The following is an 18126-nucleotide window of genomic DNA, read 5'->3' on the forward strand; positions in this document are numbered from 1 at the left end:
CTTTCTTCATTTGTAGGAGGCGAGATGAGGCATAGGTTCCTTGTCTGATTCATTTCCTGAGGAAATTTTTACTCCCTGCATCTTTTTCAGTCCTCATTCAGTCAGAGAGTAGCAAAGTGATTAATACAAAATCCATGCCTGACACAGACTGGAAGAAAGATGCAAATTCTTTTAAAAGCAGCACTTAATTAACGGCTTAGCAAAACAACCCACTGCCAAAAAAACGTGTGGGGTTATTTTTTGGCTTCCCCCCCACCCTCCCATCCACCCCTCTCCCCTCCAATTGAGAAAGCCTTTGACAAGCTAATTGCAAGCGACGGCACAACAGCAAAATGCACCAAGGACAAATCCAGCACCCTTCGAAATCGACCCCTCGGAAGGAAGAATTAGCAACCTGGACAGAACTGCAGGCAACTCCAGCCCTCCTGCATCTGCTGCTCGATCACACTCACTCACAGCCAGCTCTGGTCCTTCCTCACCACACTGCAGAAATCCTAGGAGAGATGCGTATCTAACACCTCAGACAATCACAGACAGTGACCAGCAAATTAAAACTGCCAGGAATAAAAAGATAACACAAAGAGAGCCCTGAGGAAACTGCAGTAAGTTTTTCTTGACCATTTTTATCTACCTGATTATTCATATCAAGACAGTACTAACCAAGTCCAGATCGGGATGGGGATGTAAGCAGTCCCTGGGGTTGCAAGGCTGCTCAGAACTTGGCTCTTGAGATCAGGCTCATTTCTCCATGTATGAGGGTGGTAAACGTTACCCTGAAGAATTAGGGGGAAAAATGAGCCCGTCCCTTCCCTTCATTTCTTCTCCCTCTCTCCCTCTTTCTCTCCACATTCTTCTCCTCTTGTCTTTCTCCCTGCGAGCACTGAATGATGGGATTTTTGACATCAGAGGAAAGTCATCCCTTCTCCACTCCCCCAGCTCCCCTCTGCTTCCTCCTTATGCACGTCCGTCTGCCTGCATGCTATATCCCTGCTCAAAGAACGGGATCAGCTGATCCGACCACAGCTCCATCTCGCTAAGCATCCTAAATCCTGCCCACAGCGACCAGACTGACTGGTTCATTCACCCTGGCAGCCTGCGACCAGCAAGCCTTTAAAGCACATTTTGTAACTGCTACATAGCTGGCACCAACTATAGCAAAGTCATTGTTTAGTCAAGGTAAAGTGACCTCTATTTACTGAGCTCAGCTGCCCATGGGGAATAACTGGATTTGAGATAAGTGAAAATTTGCTGGGAAAGTTTCACTTTGGCCGGGCTGATGCTTACTACAATAAGCTAAATGTTTGGTCAGTTCATGCCCTTTCTCCTGCAGTTTCTTCAGCCCTTTGATTTATTATCTGTGACTAGACAGCAAATGACCCCGTCCAATTTCAGCGAGCCTGTGGTAAGCCAAAGACAGAAGAGAGATTTGTTTCACCGAGCGTATTTTCTGATCCCAAATAAATACCCTGTTGATTACCCTAAGCTGCCAGGCACCTGCCATAAGTTGTTTATTCGTGCTTTAAAGAAGAGCATTAACCCAATCTGGCCATTCCCTCCACGCAGCCTCCCACGTCTCCCTGCCATGACGGCCAGCAGCGGTGCAGCAGCGCACACTGACTCCAGCTGTGCAGCAGGGCTGGGGAGCCCAGCACCACCCCAGGAACCGCGTCCGCAGTGACTCAGGCGTGACTCAGTCATGGCGCTGCTTCGGCTTCCTCCTTACTCCGGGGGGTGGAGGTAGGAATTTCCTGCTGGCCCCGTCCTTGTAAATCACCACGTCCTGTTGCAGCGGTGCTGCTGGTAGGGTCAGCGAGTGGGAGAGCTGGAGCTGCCTCGTCACCTGCATGGGAGGAGGAGGGATGGGGCACACTGCTTGCCTGGGTGTACGATGAGATGATGCTCAGGGAGAGCACAGCAGGTCCCTGGGTCCCCCGGCCCCACATCCAACCTGCAGCATAGCCCTGACCCCTTCGCAATGTGATTGAAACAGCACGCTGTGCATCCAGCAGCACAAGAACCCAATCGCCATCCTACAAATGCACGAGTCACTCTGATACAACCCCAGCTGATTTCTCATTAGGGTCCTCTCCAAACTGTTCTATGATTCTGTGAAGACAACATCAGAAACGAGAAGAGCATCCAGTCCTACACGTCTGCATGGCATCCCCTGCACCTGTGCATTTGAAGATGAGAAGGAAGATATTTGGTGGAGGCTCTTGGACAACTCCACCAACTCAACAGCGCCCTGTGAAAATCTGCCCAGCTGTCCTATAGAAAAGCTGAGTTTAACAACAGTTGTGCCACGGTAACCTGGAGAAAATTCAAAGTATAACTAAGAGAAAATGGGTGACGTGAAATTGGAGAGGGAACCATATTAGCCTTGTGGAGGCCACCTTCCAGAACAAACCCAACCTGTTCACTGATGACAAACCATCTTCGGAGGAAGAAACTGAAGGAATGAAAGGAAAAGAAGGATGCTGGCAGAGATACTGAGCAGAACTCCTGGTCACACTCCAGGGATGGTGAGAAAAAACCACATTTAGCTTGCATCAGATACACACAGCACGTACAAGCTAAGGATGCCACGGGAGTCCTTCCTTCCAACTGCATACACAGAATTAGACTGACAGAGAGAGCTTACCTGATACACAGACAACGTTGGATGGTGCTTTATTACTTCACTTAGAATAACTGTTTAGCACCACACAAAACAATAACAATACAATAACATTAATAACACCTACCTGTAAGGGACCAATGAAAAACACTTTCTGGGGTCAGACCAGAGCTACTACAACACGATTATAGCCCTTCAACCACCGTGGTGCTTCAGCTATAGCAGGGAAAGACAGAGCAGTGTTCATCCAATGGAGGAACAAAGACACGTGTTTGCAAGGAAATCATGGCCTGAGATTAGGACTATTAAATGTATTTTATATTTCTAACATTGAAGGCGGAGTTTGGGTAGAGTCAGAAGATGACAGAATAAACCTGAATGAATTTTGACACGTTCCTTAAAAACGATGGGTTTTGAGAGATCAAATGGTTCCATTCTGACCTTCCCATCTTATCAGGAAGATGACGGATCTTGGAGCATCTTATGGCACCTATCATATCTGGGCATCAAAGACACTTAAAAAAAAAAAAAGAATTCACAAGGGCTCTTATGCCTACAGATAGTATAACCAGATACAGTGACAAGGAAACTGAAACTAAATAGATTCTGACCAAAAATAAGAGACTCGTTTTGAGCAGCCAAAGGCAATTAACCCCTGGAAGTACTCTTGAAGGACGCTGGGTGGTTTTCCATCCCTCAGTGTTTTAAAATCAAGGATGGATGTTTTTTATCTGGCCAGATGCAGCTCAGACAGGGAAGTCTTATGGCCAGCCCTATGCAGAAGGTCAGAGCAGACTCTGACGAGGATCCTGGCTGCCTCCATAACCTGCCCAGCCGTTCACCTACTGACTCCCCAGTGCTGCTCCTGCAGCACATAGCCTTGTTGTTCAGTCAGTCTGTTTCCCCACGGATGACCAGACCTGACCCTGCTGAGATAACAAAAAGCCAAAGGGTTCAGAAGTGAGGAAAACAGGAAATCCAAACAGTGAAAATCTCAGCAATAACGTTTCCTAACAAAGACCTTCAGATCTCACTCTCAGCCAGCAGCTGTCTTCGTGACGTCCAAAAAGGATGACGTTTAGTGTGATGAAGACTATCTTTCTGCCACTTATTTTTACCCTGCTTTTTTTTCTACGCTATGACATTTTCCTCATCAAAATCTTGGTCACAAATGAGGCTGCTAATCCAGATCTAAGAAAACATACACTAATGCATGTACTATATATGCTGCAAAGACATGGGCCCACAGGATGCGGTTCGTGCCAGATAAAACCAAACCAATACCTGCGACCACCTCGACTCCCCTTTGGGCTACAAAATCAGCTGGAATGCTGCAGAGCCTTTGTATTTGTGGAGAGCTGCAAAGAGACACGCTGTTACTTAATCTATTGTGCCACAATGCCTAAGACTGCAAAGCAACTCAAAACATTAGCCCATTATCCCATGGGGAAGCAAAAGCAAGAACTGAAAAGAGAAGAAAGCTGAACCTGAAGGAAAATATCGTGTTTATTTGCCTTACTGCTTTTGTATTTTAAGTCTTCTCCAAATTTCCTGACCTTGCACTGCATGCATCCAAACTGCAAGCATGGCTCTGACATCCACTTGAGCTGAACCTGGAGGTGCTGTAAATTGCTGTTGCATCTACACCACTGGGTCCTAAGACCTCGTCCTAGGTCTTAGCAATGAGTGCTAAGGGAATTGAAGGTGGATGAAGGTGGATCTTCTGTTTGAAGGTTTGGAAGTTGCCTTGCACTCAAATTTGAAATTTCATCGATGTTTTAGGTGAAATTTGACTTTTCTCCCCTGCAGAACAGGCAGGGCACGTGTGTGCCATTACACTGCCATCTAGTGATGCGAGTTCGCAAGGCAAAAGAGCTGGCAAAAGATGGCTGACCAACAGCAAGTACCAGAGCCCAACGTGTGGAGGAAGGGCCAGAATTAAGTTCAATAAATCATGCTAAGAGAATTGCAAAAGGCAAAGACAGTGGTGGCCCTCAAACTCATACAAGAGAGACAAACATTATAGTGCACAGGACAACAAAATGCATGCAAGTTGGCTGCAAAGAGGCTCATCCATTATCCAGCTGCTACCCATCGCAGGGCACGTTCAGGAAAGACAACTATAAGTCTCAAAATCCAGCTTCTCAGCTGGGCTTGCTCTGCCAAGCTCATGTTCTGCCAAGCTCATGTTCAAGCAATGACTCCATAGAAGTTTTTCACAAGAGCAACCCTCTTTCACGCTCCTTGGTCATCTTTCTTCCAGCTTTACTAGATGTATTTCTCAGAATAACACCATTTTGACCTTCATTCAGTTGGTATCTGGGCCAAATTTCTTCTCTCTGTAATCGATTTCAGTGGTTTCCACCACAGACCATTCTAACAGTCTCTATCCACAGTCATCACTACATTCAATCAGGATCCAAAAGGGATTTACTAAGCAGCACATTGCCCCGTTTATAGAGATCCCCCTGCACAAGGACTGGACAGCAAAGCTAAAGTTTAACACATGAACCTGATGTGAACTGACCTTTATGAGTCAGAATCCCAATCCCAACGTTTTACTCATCTTGAGGATATTTGTCCTCAGTGGTATGTGTGTCAGAGGGCGTGAAAGTGAGAGTGCCTTGAGGTTAACAATTGTTCGTGCTCATAGTGGATGAATCATATGATAACACCACAGCAACATCCTGTATAATTGTTGGGAGCCTCTATTTCTGGCAGCGCGTCCCTAGGCTGTCTCATGGGTAAATGTTATTTGTGCTTTACTGTATAAAACCAAAAGCAAACAAAATTATACAACGGGACACTCTTCTGCAGGCACTTGCCAAAATCACAAGTGCCTAATTGAGCCTCCAGTTACCCGCTTCAATGATAAATTGTGTGATGAAGTTAATAAGGCTGAGATGGAATATCTCTTTTCTTCATGTGATTAGTGTGTGAGCAACTCTCCACATGTGAGTAACAATATTTGTGTTTCCTTAGCCACAATTGAACTCAGTGGGACTATCACATACATAAAGATCTGGGACGTTGCTTGTGAGGCAGTGGGTGCTGAGGGAACAAGCATTGCAGGTCAGAAGATTTATGTTTTCCTTCTGGATGACTGTAAGCAAGTCACTCCCCCCTGTTCTCTCTCCCTTTTGTCTATTCAGATCTACAGCGCACAGATTCTCTTTGAGCAACGGGGCTGAACTAAGCATACCCAGCTCACTTCACCAACTTTAACACACACATATACCTGTGTAAAGCAAAATGTAACACAGCAGGCAGTGCCAGAGCATCACAACAAGGTGTGGATTTAACACAGACTCCTTGGGAAAAGGATTTAACACAAACTCCTTGTAAAAGCACCAACTGCCTTTGGCACAAAAAGCAACAGTCTGCCTTGGATCCTCAATTCTGGGGTAACAAACATGTGCCTGCCCACAGCCATGGCACCAAGGCACACAGATAACACACTTGTCTCCTCCGGGATGCATGTAGGGCTGCTATCATGCCTCCCTCCATTGGGAAACACAGCGGATGCTCTTGCAATACTCACACTTAGTGCAGAGGACAGTTCTTGTTAGCACTCATCAGGTGATGGCAGGGTTTTGGCCACTGCCTTGTGACTCCAGTTCCGAAGCACAACAAAACAACACGCTGGCAAACGCAATTAACATTCCAACCATCATCACGGAAGCTTCAGGTGAAATGCCCTGGGAAAAGCTGGGTGAATGGCACAGCCACTTGTTTTTGCATGGAAGGAAACCAGGGAAAACCTTTCAATGATATAAAACCGTAACATTTTACGCAGAGGAAAAATCTTCCTCCAGAGGATTTCAAAGTACGGGTCTGTTTCTCAAAACAGCTACATTGAAATCCTTGGCAAGGACTGCCTTCTGTTTAGCTCTGATAATAACAAATGCCACCCAAGTTCACTCAAAGATCATCACTATTATTTTCCCACTTCCATTGGAAACGCTTGCAGTGCTACCCATAGAAACGGATGGGATACTCACATTAATATGATTTTTAGAACCACTTAGGGGGTCAGCCACACATCTTCCATAAAAACAAAAGCAGGCTTGCTCGCTTTAAATTCTCATGAGGTTAATTTTAAGGAAGTCTTTAATTGCATGTTAAAGTAGAAGCAGGACAACGTTAGAGCATGGGGCCTGAAAGCTTCCCATTGCAGTGGGAGCAGATGAGCGTTTCCACACGTGCAGCCCCGAAAGGAGCTGCTCTGCCTTCAGAAAAGACTGAATTACTCAGTTCTGAGACAAAAATAAACCCTCCAGAATCAAACAAACGAGCAGAACGGCAGCAGAAAACGGAACCGCTCCACCAGGCCGTGTTTGCTATTTTGGCTTCCAACCTCGGGGTCGTTGGCTCACATCTCACTGCATCCACAATCCCCCATCCGAAGCTCTGCCCTCCCCGTGCTCCAACAAACCACTCGTTCCCTGCTCCGAAATAAGGAAGGGAAAATAAATAAATAAATAAATAAATAAATAAATAAATGCAAAATCCCGTCAAATTAAAAAATATATATCTTCATGGCTGCCTCCTCATTTCCTGGCTGCAGACGGGACCGGAAATAGCTCAATTTCCTGTGAAAGCTGCTCCCAGGGGAGCCCAAGCCTGCCTGCAGCCGGCAGCGAGGCTCAAGTTCGAGCTGGAAAAGCAATGCTGCTCTTTAGCAATGGGCACCCAGGATCACAACACGATGGGGGAGGGAGGGGTGCGAGCAACAGAATAGGATAGGAATAAAGAACACATGTTTGTGGCCAGGGGAAGTGTTACCAACCAGCCATAGCGCGCGTTCAGCAATGAATTCTATGATCTTATGACTTCATAACCCCTGAAGCCCCCCAAATTGTAAAGAACATCCTTAAACTGTACTCTGCATGCTGGGTATCTCTTTGGTCCTGATTATCCCAAATGGGGATTCTTTTCCCGCAAAGAAATGCAATTTATTAAGAAGACGTGAAGGTTGGTTTCAGCAGAGTGCAGAGAGATTTAATAGTCCAGAGGGACAGGAGAAAAGATGGATGAACATGGACTAAGTCTGAGAAACCCTGCAAATAGGTGGAGCAATTCACAATCCAATAAGCCCTGTGGGGAAAGCCTTATCTTTCCTTCCTGCTCTGGAAATCCATTCTTCTGTGCCTTTTCATGGCCAGACAAGTCTCTAGTTATCCAAAGAGATGAAAAGTCCAAAGGAGCCCGTATCCCTTTCAAGTAGTCACATTAGATTGTCCTTGCAATAGAGAAGCTGAATGGTATGACAGATTTTTTAGCACGTTGTCTTTGCCTATAGGAAAAGAGCACTCGTGGCTACAGAGAGGCAGCTTGGGTCACATTCATCTTTCAAGTGTGACCATCTAAAAGTTGGATTTCGGTTCTCACTGAATTGTTTGGGTGCTTTCTGTCACAAATGAAGAGATATAACCAACCTTAAAGAAGAGGGAAACAACCAACGCTATCCGTTGCCTCTCTATGGTAGCGGCTTGGTCTCGACTCTTGCATTTTAGATGAGTAAACTTATTCAAGAGAAACCTCATTCATGCAATTTAAGGAAAAATAATAAAACACCATAATACACGGGCCGAGCTCCCACTGAAATTAAATAATAACCTCAAAAAGTGGCCATCAGCAACCTCAGGTCACACAGCCAACATGTAGCTGTAAACCATGGAGTCCTGAGAGCTGATGCACGAGGAAGCAGGTTTGGACATGACCTCTATAAGACCCTACAGAGAGGATGTTGGTGGACAAACCTGTGCTGAGTTTAATCGTTGAAAATATCACCTCAACCTGCCCAATCAATAACCCAATCAATCTACTGAGCCTTCACAATTCTTACCTACCGAACATCTTTGCTTTGGTAATTATCAATCACCCTTATGCAGGAAGGTTCCTCCAGTTTTTAGAACTGCTTAATCCTTTGAGAGACAGATGAATTTTAATGATTTAGATTATTAACCTAAAGGTTGATCCAGACTGGGAGGAACAGAATAATTTGTTTAATCATTATTATTATTTATAATTATTTAACATAGGGGAGAAAAATATCACCTTAAATGTCACGGTGAAGCTTTTTAATTGCCTCAGATGAAATTCAGAATAATCACTGCTCTGTAAATGTATACAGATCTAATTTTACATACCTTAAGAAGCTGGATATTTATCTGAAAGATGCAAGGAATGTATATTCATTACTGTATAGGCAGTAACAGAGACAGAAAATACCAGTCAGCCATTTATTCAGAATGAATTAGTCCTCCCAGTTCATAACTCTGCTATAATTTGACTTGAGGCAGGAGAAAAAAGCTGAGCAAGGTGGTTTTATTCTTCTTTCTTCATTCCAGGACTCTAACATGTGTCCTCTATGAAGAAATAAGCTCTACGGATGCTTAAGAACATTACTTTGTGGGGCTATGATTTTCAGTACGTACTTTGGGGAGAAGTGTAGATTTACTTGCATTTCAAACGGTCACAACGAGGGATGCCCAGGAGATGGGGAATTTCAGTAGGTGACAAATAATGGTACCTGGGCCCATCATATGGGGACTATGAGTACACAGGAAATACATGAGACTCGACAGCTTCAAAGGGATTTTTTGTGGGGTTTTTTGTAGTTCATGTAGTGAGGGAGGTGAGCATACATGCAAAAAGTGCTTCTTGAGATGGATACCTCTGCAGGGCCAGCATCCCAAGGGAATGAAAAGCATTAAACTGGGATATGGGTAAGGCAGGATGGGACTCCCCAGGGAGGTTCTGCTCCTATGCTTGTATTCACACCACTGCAACCCAGCAATGAGCTACCCAGTATGATTTACTCTCTGACTCCAACACTGAGCTGATGCCTTGAGAGAGAATACAGCTTACTTTACATCTGGTCTGGACACAGAACCATGGCTGTGTGGATGCACTCAGCCACATCACCTCTGCAGCTGAAGGAACAGCTTTCCTTCTGACAGGAACCTTCAACAATAAACAGCAGCTCAACAAAGAAACAAAGCCAGAAAGAAAGAGCCATCGGGCAGCCCTGTAAATCAGCAAAGGAACCAACAGCCCAGTGTAGGGTGGGAGGGCGATGGGCCTCAGCACAGCCAAGCTTCTGGTGTTGCAGGAGCTCCTGTAGGCACCCCGCATTTCGCTGTGCCTTATTCATGCTTTATTTTGCAAAGCCCTTTGTTTTCTGAGCGGAGCCAGATCAAGGCCTCCCCGTTTCCCACCACATACATGTCTCTGTGCCCCCGCTGCTGCTATCAGAGCTGGGGCACAGGCACTCCAAGTGCCTCGTCTTGGGGAAGCATTTGCATTTTCATTGGCACAGGTACAGCATTCAGAATTCTTTCAGGCCAGGCCAATTAAAACAAGCTGAAAACTGCTGAGTGCAGCAGTTTTAGCAAGGATCTGCTTACATTCCCCCTCTGAAAAAAGCAGGGGGCCCACTTTCTGTAACTCTCTCCCTCTCTGCACAGTGTGGGTTTTGCTTTTTTTCCCCTTTTCTTCTTCCCTTTTTCTTCTTAAGGTGGAATGACTTGTGCCCTTTACACGGGGGCTCTAAGAGATGGGTGGCAGAACTCGGGAATGCAGCTTCATTTTAAACCAAGGCCCTGCTCTACAACACCAAACTGAAGCATGGGAAAAGAAAAAAAGAGAAGAAAACAACAAAAACCAGTAACCGTCTCCACATTAACACACTTTACCTCCCTCACAAACCTTGCATGGCATCTTCTTAAAAAGGAACAGAGCCACATAATTAGCAATCAGTTGAAGCCTAAGGCTTTTCTTCCACCACAGAGACTATTCAGCGCTTACTGGCCCTACCAGCACACTCTTATTACCCCACGTTTCTTTTTGGACAGCTTCTTTCAAACATCAACTGTGCTGTAAATGCATGCTGACAGGTTAAAAGACACCGTTTTCACTCCCTTGAAGAAAAAAAGCTATCCCTACACTACGAGCGCTGCTTTCGTCCATAGTGAGAATCGCCAAGTGCTCCAACAAGACGTGGGGTTTTTGGAACTCGGGGTTGTAGGCAAGGACAGAAGCATACGTGCTCAAAGAGTTGGGTTTCTGCACACACACCCTTATCCTTGGAGCCTGGCAAGGAGCGCCTAATGGCAGTGGCTGTGCTCATGATGGTGGCCACTGCTCCAAACACCTGCATGCCAGGAGCTACTGTATAAGGCGACTATCATGGAGAGAACACCTACAGACAGCCTTGCATCTGCTTGGGAAACAGCAGGCTAATCCAGCAGGGCAAACCACAGCATGGGGAATTGCATTTGTTTTCACCTCCCAGAATGAGGCGATGTCAGTCTTAGACCAGCTGTATTCATCTGAAATCCATACTATGAGTAAAACTGGGATCCACTCGGAGTTGATTTGGGTATCAAACAACCACAGAACATGCAGGATTCGCATACAGTGATCTCACCTTGATAAGCACTGGGTTTATAGAGCAACCTACACAATACAGTTCATTCCAACGCCTGCACATCCAATCTACAGTATAGCTGGAAACGGAATTACAATGCAACACTGCCACATCATCTGCTCACCCAACCACCACAGCACTACTAACACACTAATGGGAGAAGCCTGTAAGAAACGAAACAGGTGACGGAGTAAACAGTGTAAAATGTGAGACAACAGGAACACCACATTTCTTAGCTCATCCCTGAGAGAAACAATTATCTTCGGCTCTTTTCTCCCTGCTTTCAGAGCCCTGGCTCTAAGAATGAGCTGGCCCAAGAGACCAGGAAACTGGGACATCGTGACTATTCTGGATCAAAACCCTTTTCTTTCTCAAAGGCAGCCGGGATGCCCTCTGCAGTGACCTCCAGCAGCTCGACTTGTAACCTGCTACACAGGTGACTCCAGAGGCCATTTATTGATTTAATTAGAATCATAGAATCATAGAATCATAGAATTACTCAGGTTGGAAAAGACCTTGAAGATCATCAAGTCCAACCGCAGCCTAACCAGTAGCCTATCTCTTAAAAAAAACAACCACAAAACAATACCACAACAACAAACCTCTGCTAAATCATATCCCTGAGTACCACATCCAAGCGGCTCTTAAACACATCCAGGGATGGCGATTCAACCACCTCCTTGGGGAGCCCATTCCAGTACCTAACCACCCTTTCTGTAAAGAAGTTCTTTCTAATATCCAACCTAAACTTGCCCTGGCGCAACTTGAGGCCATTTCCCCTCGTCCTGTCACAAGTCAGTAGTGAGAAGAGACCTGCCCCACTCTCACTGTAAGAACCTTTCAGGTACTGGAAGACAGCAATAAGGTCTCCCCTCAGCCTCCTCTTCCTCAGACTAAACAGCCCCAGCTTCCTTAGTCTCTCCTCATAGGGCTGATTCTCCAAGCCCTTAACAAGCCTCGTTGCCCTTCTCTGGACCTGCTCCAGTACCTCCATGTCCTTCTTGTGCTGAGGTGCCCAAAACTGGACACAGTACTCGAGGTGAGGCCTCACCAATGCTGAGTACAGGGGCAGGATGACTTCCTTAGTCCTGCTCACCACACCATTCCTGATACAAGCCAGGATGCCATTGGCCCTCTTGGCCACCTGGGCACACTGCTGGCTCATATTCAGCCGACTGTCCATCAGCACACCAAGGTCCCTTTCCGTCTGGGAGCTTTCCAGCCACACCTCCCCAAGCCTGTAGGATTGCCTGGGGTTGTTATGACCAAAATGCAGGACCCGACACTTGGCCCTGTTGAAACTCATTCCATTAACCTTGGCCCATCGATCAAGTCTATCCAGGTCTCTCTGTAGTGCCCTTCTCCCCTCAGGCAGATCAACACTCCCTCCCAGCTTAGTGTCGTCTGCGAGTTAGGGCAGACAAAGAAAAGACCTAATCAGTCCTTGAAGTAGATGGAACATGCGATGAGCACGCTGCCATCCCAGCTCTGCCTGCTTAGAGAAAGCGAGATCAGTGATCTTTAAAAGCATGAGAAGATCCACAACTTTCATAATAACAGGCACAGGATCTGACATTCACATGGCAACTTATATGTTGAAGCGTCCTGAAGTACCTGAAAAGACCATTCAGCTCCACACCTCCCTTCCTGCCCTGCTTTACAGCTCCACCTGCATGGTGGCATCTCTTCTCAGATATCCTGCAGGCCTGAAAAAACCTGATCCAAAACCAGCAATGTATTTTTATCTTACAGAAATCATTCCTATTTTCTTTATGTCACCAGTGAACCTTAATTAATCCCTTCCTTCAGAGTAACAAAAACAGCAAACAACAGCAAGCAAAGATATATTAAAGTATCCTCAATCCAGAGAGCTGTTGAGACATAAACACAGACTGAACTGAACAGGTGATCTTCAAGGGAAACCCAAATGCAACAAACAACACACAGACAATCACTGCAGCTGAGCTGTTTTGTGGGTCAGGATTACCTCCACCTGGGACACTTGGTTTTCCAGTGCCATTCTCTAAGGGCATCACCCATTCTCCCACGTTGGGATTCTCCCCAGTAGTGCCCTACCAGGCTTCCTTTCTTCCTGGCCCACAGCGAAGGGAAAAAAAAGAAGAGAATCAGGAAACACTCACTTGGTCATGTCCTGAGCAATTCCCAAGATGCGAATGAGCCCAGACTTCCTGCTGTCCCCTCAAATATGTTATTTTCCACTCCCACCTTTTTTCCTCCTACTTATCTCCCTCCTCCCTTGCCTTCTGAGGCTGACTGAGTCAACTAGTGCAGATTAGATGCCAAGCAATGCAGGCTCTGTACAAAGATTCAACTCCCACAGACAGGCTGGAGAGATAAAAGCAGTCTAGTCAAACACTGTCCAGAGACAGCACAGGGAGAGCTGGGCTTCCAGTGACTCTCACTGGGTGATGTCTCACACTGGTGACTGTCCAGAGATTGAACTGCAAGGACCAGAGGTGCGCACGCTTCTTTCTGGTGCCTAAGTTTAAACAGAAATGAAACGGGTCACATTTTCCAGAGCCGCTGCTCTTTGGAGATCAGCTCAGCTGATGGAAACTGCGATTCAGGGGTGCAATGAGACAGCTCTCCTCATTGCACTGCCTTACTAGGACACGAAGGTAATGCCCCATAGGAAACCTCTCCAAAACCTGCTGTAACAGCATGCACTGCAGGTAGGCAGGCCTGCCCATCCGCAGTTGTGCCATTCAGCCTTCCTCTGCAGTGCTCCCCTGCCATTTTGAGCAGCAGCATTTTCTCCTTGAGTGATGCACAGAACATCACGGCATTTGTTGTGGTAAATAGTTCAGTGGCAAAGTGCCCGTTCCATCTGCGGACCTCCAAATGACCCTGAATGCAGAGGTACAGAAAAGCTTTCCATGCTCATCCAGCCCATCTCTGGTTACATGATAAGAAACGAGGCTGACACAGCAATATAAATGTTACTGCTCGCTAAGAATGACCGCGGGTCAGGCCACAGGATCCAGGGGATACCCAGTAACAGAAGCTGTCATATTTATCGCTGGCGTCTTCAGAGCCAGCTTTAGTAGCTGGAGACAGAGCACACAAAAGGACTATTCAGAGCAGCCCATGGTCTGAAATGAAACAGATGCGCTGTGGAAGTTTGCAAACTCCCCAGCACAGAAGGTTGGCAGATCTCTGCTCTGTACCCAGGGCCCATCTTCTTGGCAGAGCCCTGCACACCCCGGTGCCAGTGGCACTGCTCCTGCTGTGCAGACGAAGGGCGGTCTGGAGGACAAAGCACTCAGCTTGGCAGTTAAAGGCAGGGAGAACTAAAGCGAGGCTGAGAGCCCACTGGAGCTTTTAAGCCCTCCCATCAATTTTGGACTTTAAGGTAAGATTTTTCTGTTGTTCGGGTGGTTCCTTTTCCTCATTTCTGGCAAATTACTGAGCAGAACGGGAAAGCACATCGCTGTAAAAGCGAGCATCTGACTTCCTTCTAGTTTTACACCACGTAAAAAAGCCAAGGTCAAGGTGCAAAGAATGCATGTAGGGGTCAGATTTCAGAGAACGGTACGGCACAGAGCAAGTCTGACGGTCTGGTAAAAGGTAATACAGTAAAAACTGGTAAAAGACCAAAGGACGTGTTTGAAAAAGGTCACTTTTGTGTCTGGAAAGTGTAAGACAAAATTCCAGTGTTTTAAATGGGGGGAGGGGGGAGGGGAAGAAAAAAAAAAGAAAACAAACACAAAACATTCCAGATTGAAATTAATTTTATACCCTTTCTAAGACCAATCCAAAACGCTTTTGTTCCTAGCTGGTATTTCAGGAATTAGTACAACCAAAGGCACCTGGTCTGGTTTTACGGACTGGAACGCTCTTGGAAAGCAATCAGATACGATTTGGACAAAAACAATGGAGGCCCAGACACAGAGGCTGCCCTGGGAGAGTATACCAGCTGTCTGCTCAGTTTCAAACCTCTAATCATGTTCTTGGAGAGAAAGCAAGGGGACCTGTTAGGGGTTGCTGAGCTCCGAGCTCAGGGCCAGGTCCAGGCGGTGGAGCCCACGAGAGGGAGTCCTCCCAGCACAGAGGCAGCCCCAGCGCCTTGGACTTGAATTTCTGGCACCCGGACAGCAGTAAATGAGACCGAGTTTGTGAGTATTCACCACGGGCTGGGGATGAGGCAAGTGGATTAAAAACAGTGGCACGAGCAAAGATGAAATAGTGGAAATGGGGAGAGCAGCAGGATGAAGGCTGGCAGTGCACAGATGGGCAGAGCACCTGCTGTCATGGCACGCATCGCTCCCAGGGAATCCACACTACTGGTACTGCCTCAAAGCAAAGCAAAGCCTCGGCCAGCAATATCCAAAGCCCTCCTTCAACTCTTTAACAAAATCCTTACCCCTGCTTGCAAACTACACAGGAGCATTCAACAGCTGGCAGACTGCAGAGCCGCTCCTTCACAGATCGTTCCAAGAGACCCTGGTGCTCCCCCCATTGATTTCCTTAAGCCATGCTTTGTCTCAATGCAACGTGTGACATCACATGAAGATATCTCGCTCTGCCTTCCAAGCACCCCAATGAGATGTAGGCAATTACCTGAGCCCTTTGTTAGGTGTCTAATCCTCTTGTGCCCTGCAGAAGATCAGCAGTGTTTCCAAAGGTGATTCAGCCCAGCCCATCAGCCTCTGTGCTACTTAACATGGGTACAGTGAGCATGAGGAGGGGGGAAGTCATCCAGCTTTGTGCACACATGACTCCAATCTCCATACAGGACCTCCTGCTGCTGCCACTAAGCTCCCAAACCACCGTGCCCCATACAGAGCCCTGGCACTAGCCCTGAATCTGTCCCCTTTCTGCCAGGCCCTGGGCCCTCCCTGTGATCACAAGGAGAGATGGGCACTCTCAGAGCAATATTCAATCTGCCAGGAGCCTGAGTTGCTTCCTGCACCTTATTTCTCCATGCTGATCCAAAGGTATGTTTGGTGGAACAGGACTGTGACCCAGGACACGCAATCTTGTGCTTCATGTTACAGCAAGTCTACAACTAAGAGCTTGCACATGCAGTGTGAGAGAATAAGAACTGCTCTGGAGTACTTGCACTATAAAATGCTGCACGCCTGAGAGGTTTTTGGATTCCAAGTAAGCCACAAATATGAAGCGTGAATGGTTTACAATGGCACCTGGTCTTCTCAGCAGCTGAATATGTATAAACCGTGTTGAAGTTAACCAAAGGAGCGATCAAAGCGCCAGGAAGCTATCATAGAACTGAGCCCTGGTTATGGGAACTGTAAGAAACCAAACCTTTAGAGGAGTGTGATTCAACTCCTGACCAGCAGACTAAGGCATAACTTCTCCTGAAGCCACCCAAGACACAGGCTTGCACCAATTGCAGATCTGGTCCTGTTTAAAATGCTTTCAAAGAAACCAAATTGCATTCAGTTTCTTAGGAACCGCCTCAGATCTCACATTACCAGCATCCAAAGAGAGAAATCAAAGCACAGCATACTTCAAGGTATGAATCAGCAAAAGAACTCCTGGATTTCTAAGATGGATTTGATAAGCTGCTGTTCCCTGCACTATCATTATTCTTATTTGAACCTTTCAGAGATCTCGTAGCATTCTCAGCAGTATCAGAATTCACATCTTTTTCCACACAAAGCACCCATTGGGGTTAATGCAAAGAAACCATTCGTATGCAGGCCCAGATTCAGCCCTCAGGATGCTACTCACAGAACTCAGAGTCACTCCAGGGAAGAGGCTGCCTGATCACGGCGGTGATTCTATGACATCTGCAATGCACGGCACCGCTCTTGCCTTTGAATACAACTTCAGCCTCGCCTCAGTGATCCCTCCTTTGTGGTGGCATTCCTTTCTCATCCAGCTGCCAAAAGGAGATCTGAAATGAACATCATAAACATTGGTTGTTTTTTTTTTTCCTGCTAAGCATCCAAAACCATATCCGAGATAAACAAACAAAGCAAAACACTTGGCCTGAACCATATCCTGGCTCCAAACAAATCTGGATAAGAAATTTGTGGTTGAGATCCGTCATATTAAACCCAGAGAAGTAAATCTATCTCAGATGTGTCCATTTCTGTGATTCCAGGGACCCAAAATATTCTGTGCTTTGGTTAACATCCTTTGCCATCATTCTGAATGTGACTCATAGGCGGGTCTGTGCCACGGGGTCAGGGACACCCCAGTTGTGTATGAGAGAGCGAATCCAGACCCAGAAACACCGAGCAGCATGGAGGAAGATGTAGGTTTTACATGGGCAGTCTATGGAGGAAGATGTAGGTTTTACATGGGCAGTCTATGGAGGAAGATGTAGGTTTTACATGGGCAGTCTAGTTTCTGGAATCAGAGCATCTCTGTGACCCTGTGCCAGAACTGCCTTTGGGATGTGTTCCACACCAAGGGCATGCCCTTAGGCCTGGACACATCTCACTTACCTTTAGGAACCTGCCTGAGGTGAGAGACATCCCCAAGGCACTCCTGCAATCAACAGCCAGAGGTACCTTTGGAGGTGCCAATCTCTCGCATTAGCTACAACGCCTTAGGGCAGTTCAAGCCCAATGATCTAAGCCAGCCAGTGCCTCAGATCCAGCTTTCCTTTGTGCTCCGTTATCCTGGCAGTTGTTTGGCTCCTGCCCAAAACTGGAGCACCTTGGGGATCTCGCATCACGGCCCAAGCTTTCCAAATAGCATTATCTGCAAAGCCTTAAGGACGTATGTGGATCATCAGTTCTCATACAGAGCATCTTTCCTTCCCATCGATTTTCCATCACTGCTCTAACTTCCAAGAAGCACAAGGGATTTCCTGGGGCATGTGGGACTTGATGGCAGGACACTGCTAAAACCAAGGACAACGAGAGGCTGCAGAGCTCCAAACGTGCTGCACCTTGTACTCACAGCTCCCACCGAGTTCAACTTTAGCCTAAAAAGAACTAATTAACACTGGACGGCCCCGCAGCAATTCCTCACCCGCTCTGGAGCAGAGAAGCCCATCACTATGGTGATCCAACATTAAAGGGCTGGGTTCAAAATGCTTTGCTGGCATGAAGATGCACGCACCAGGCCAGAATCGGGG

At 46.7% G+C, this 18126-nt stretch overlaps 1 long non-coding RNA gene across 4 annotated transcripts in view; it reads right to left on the bottom strand.

Annotated features, from left to right (window-relative positions):
• The window catches only part of LOC140261442 (uncharacterized), a 66997-nt gene that overhangs the window by 38525 nt on the left and 10346 nt on the right, over positions 1-18126 (bottom strand). For all 4 annotated transcript variants that reach the window (XR_011905707.1, XR_011905710.1, XR_011905711.1 and 1 more), the window contains exon 3: positions 16767-16932. This is a non-coding gene — a long non-coding RNA (uncharacterized lncRNA). The remainder of the gene's footprint in view (positions 1-16766; positions 16933-18126) is intronic.

The sequence above is a fragment of the Excalfactoria chinensis genome, chromosome 21 (genome assembly GCF_039878825.1).
Source record: "Excalfactoria chinensis isolate bCotChi1 chromosome 21, bCotChi1.hap2, whole genome shotgun sequence".
In the NCBI taxonomy this organism is placed as follows: Eukaryota; Metazoa; Chordata; class Aves; order Galliformes; family Phasianidae; genus Excalfactoria; species Excalfactoria chinensis.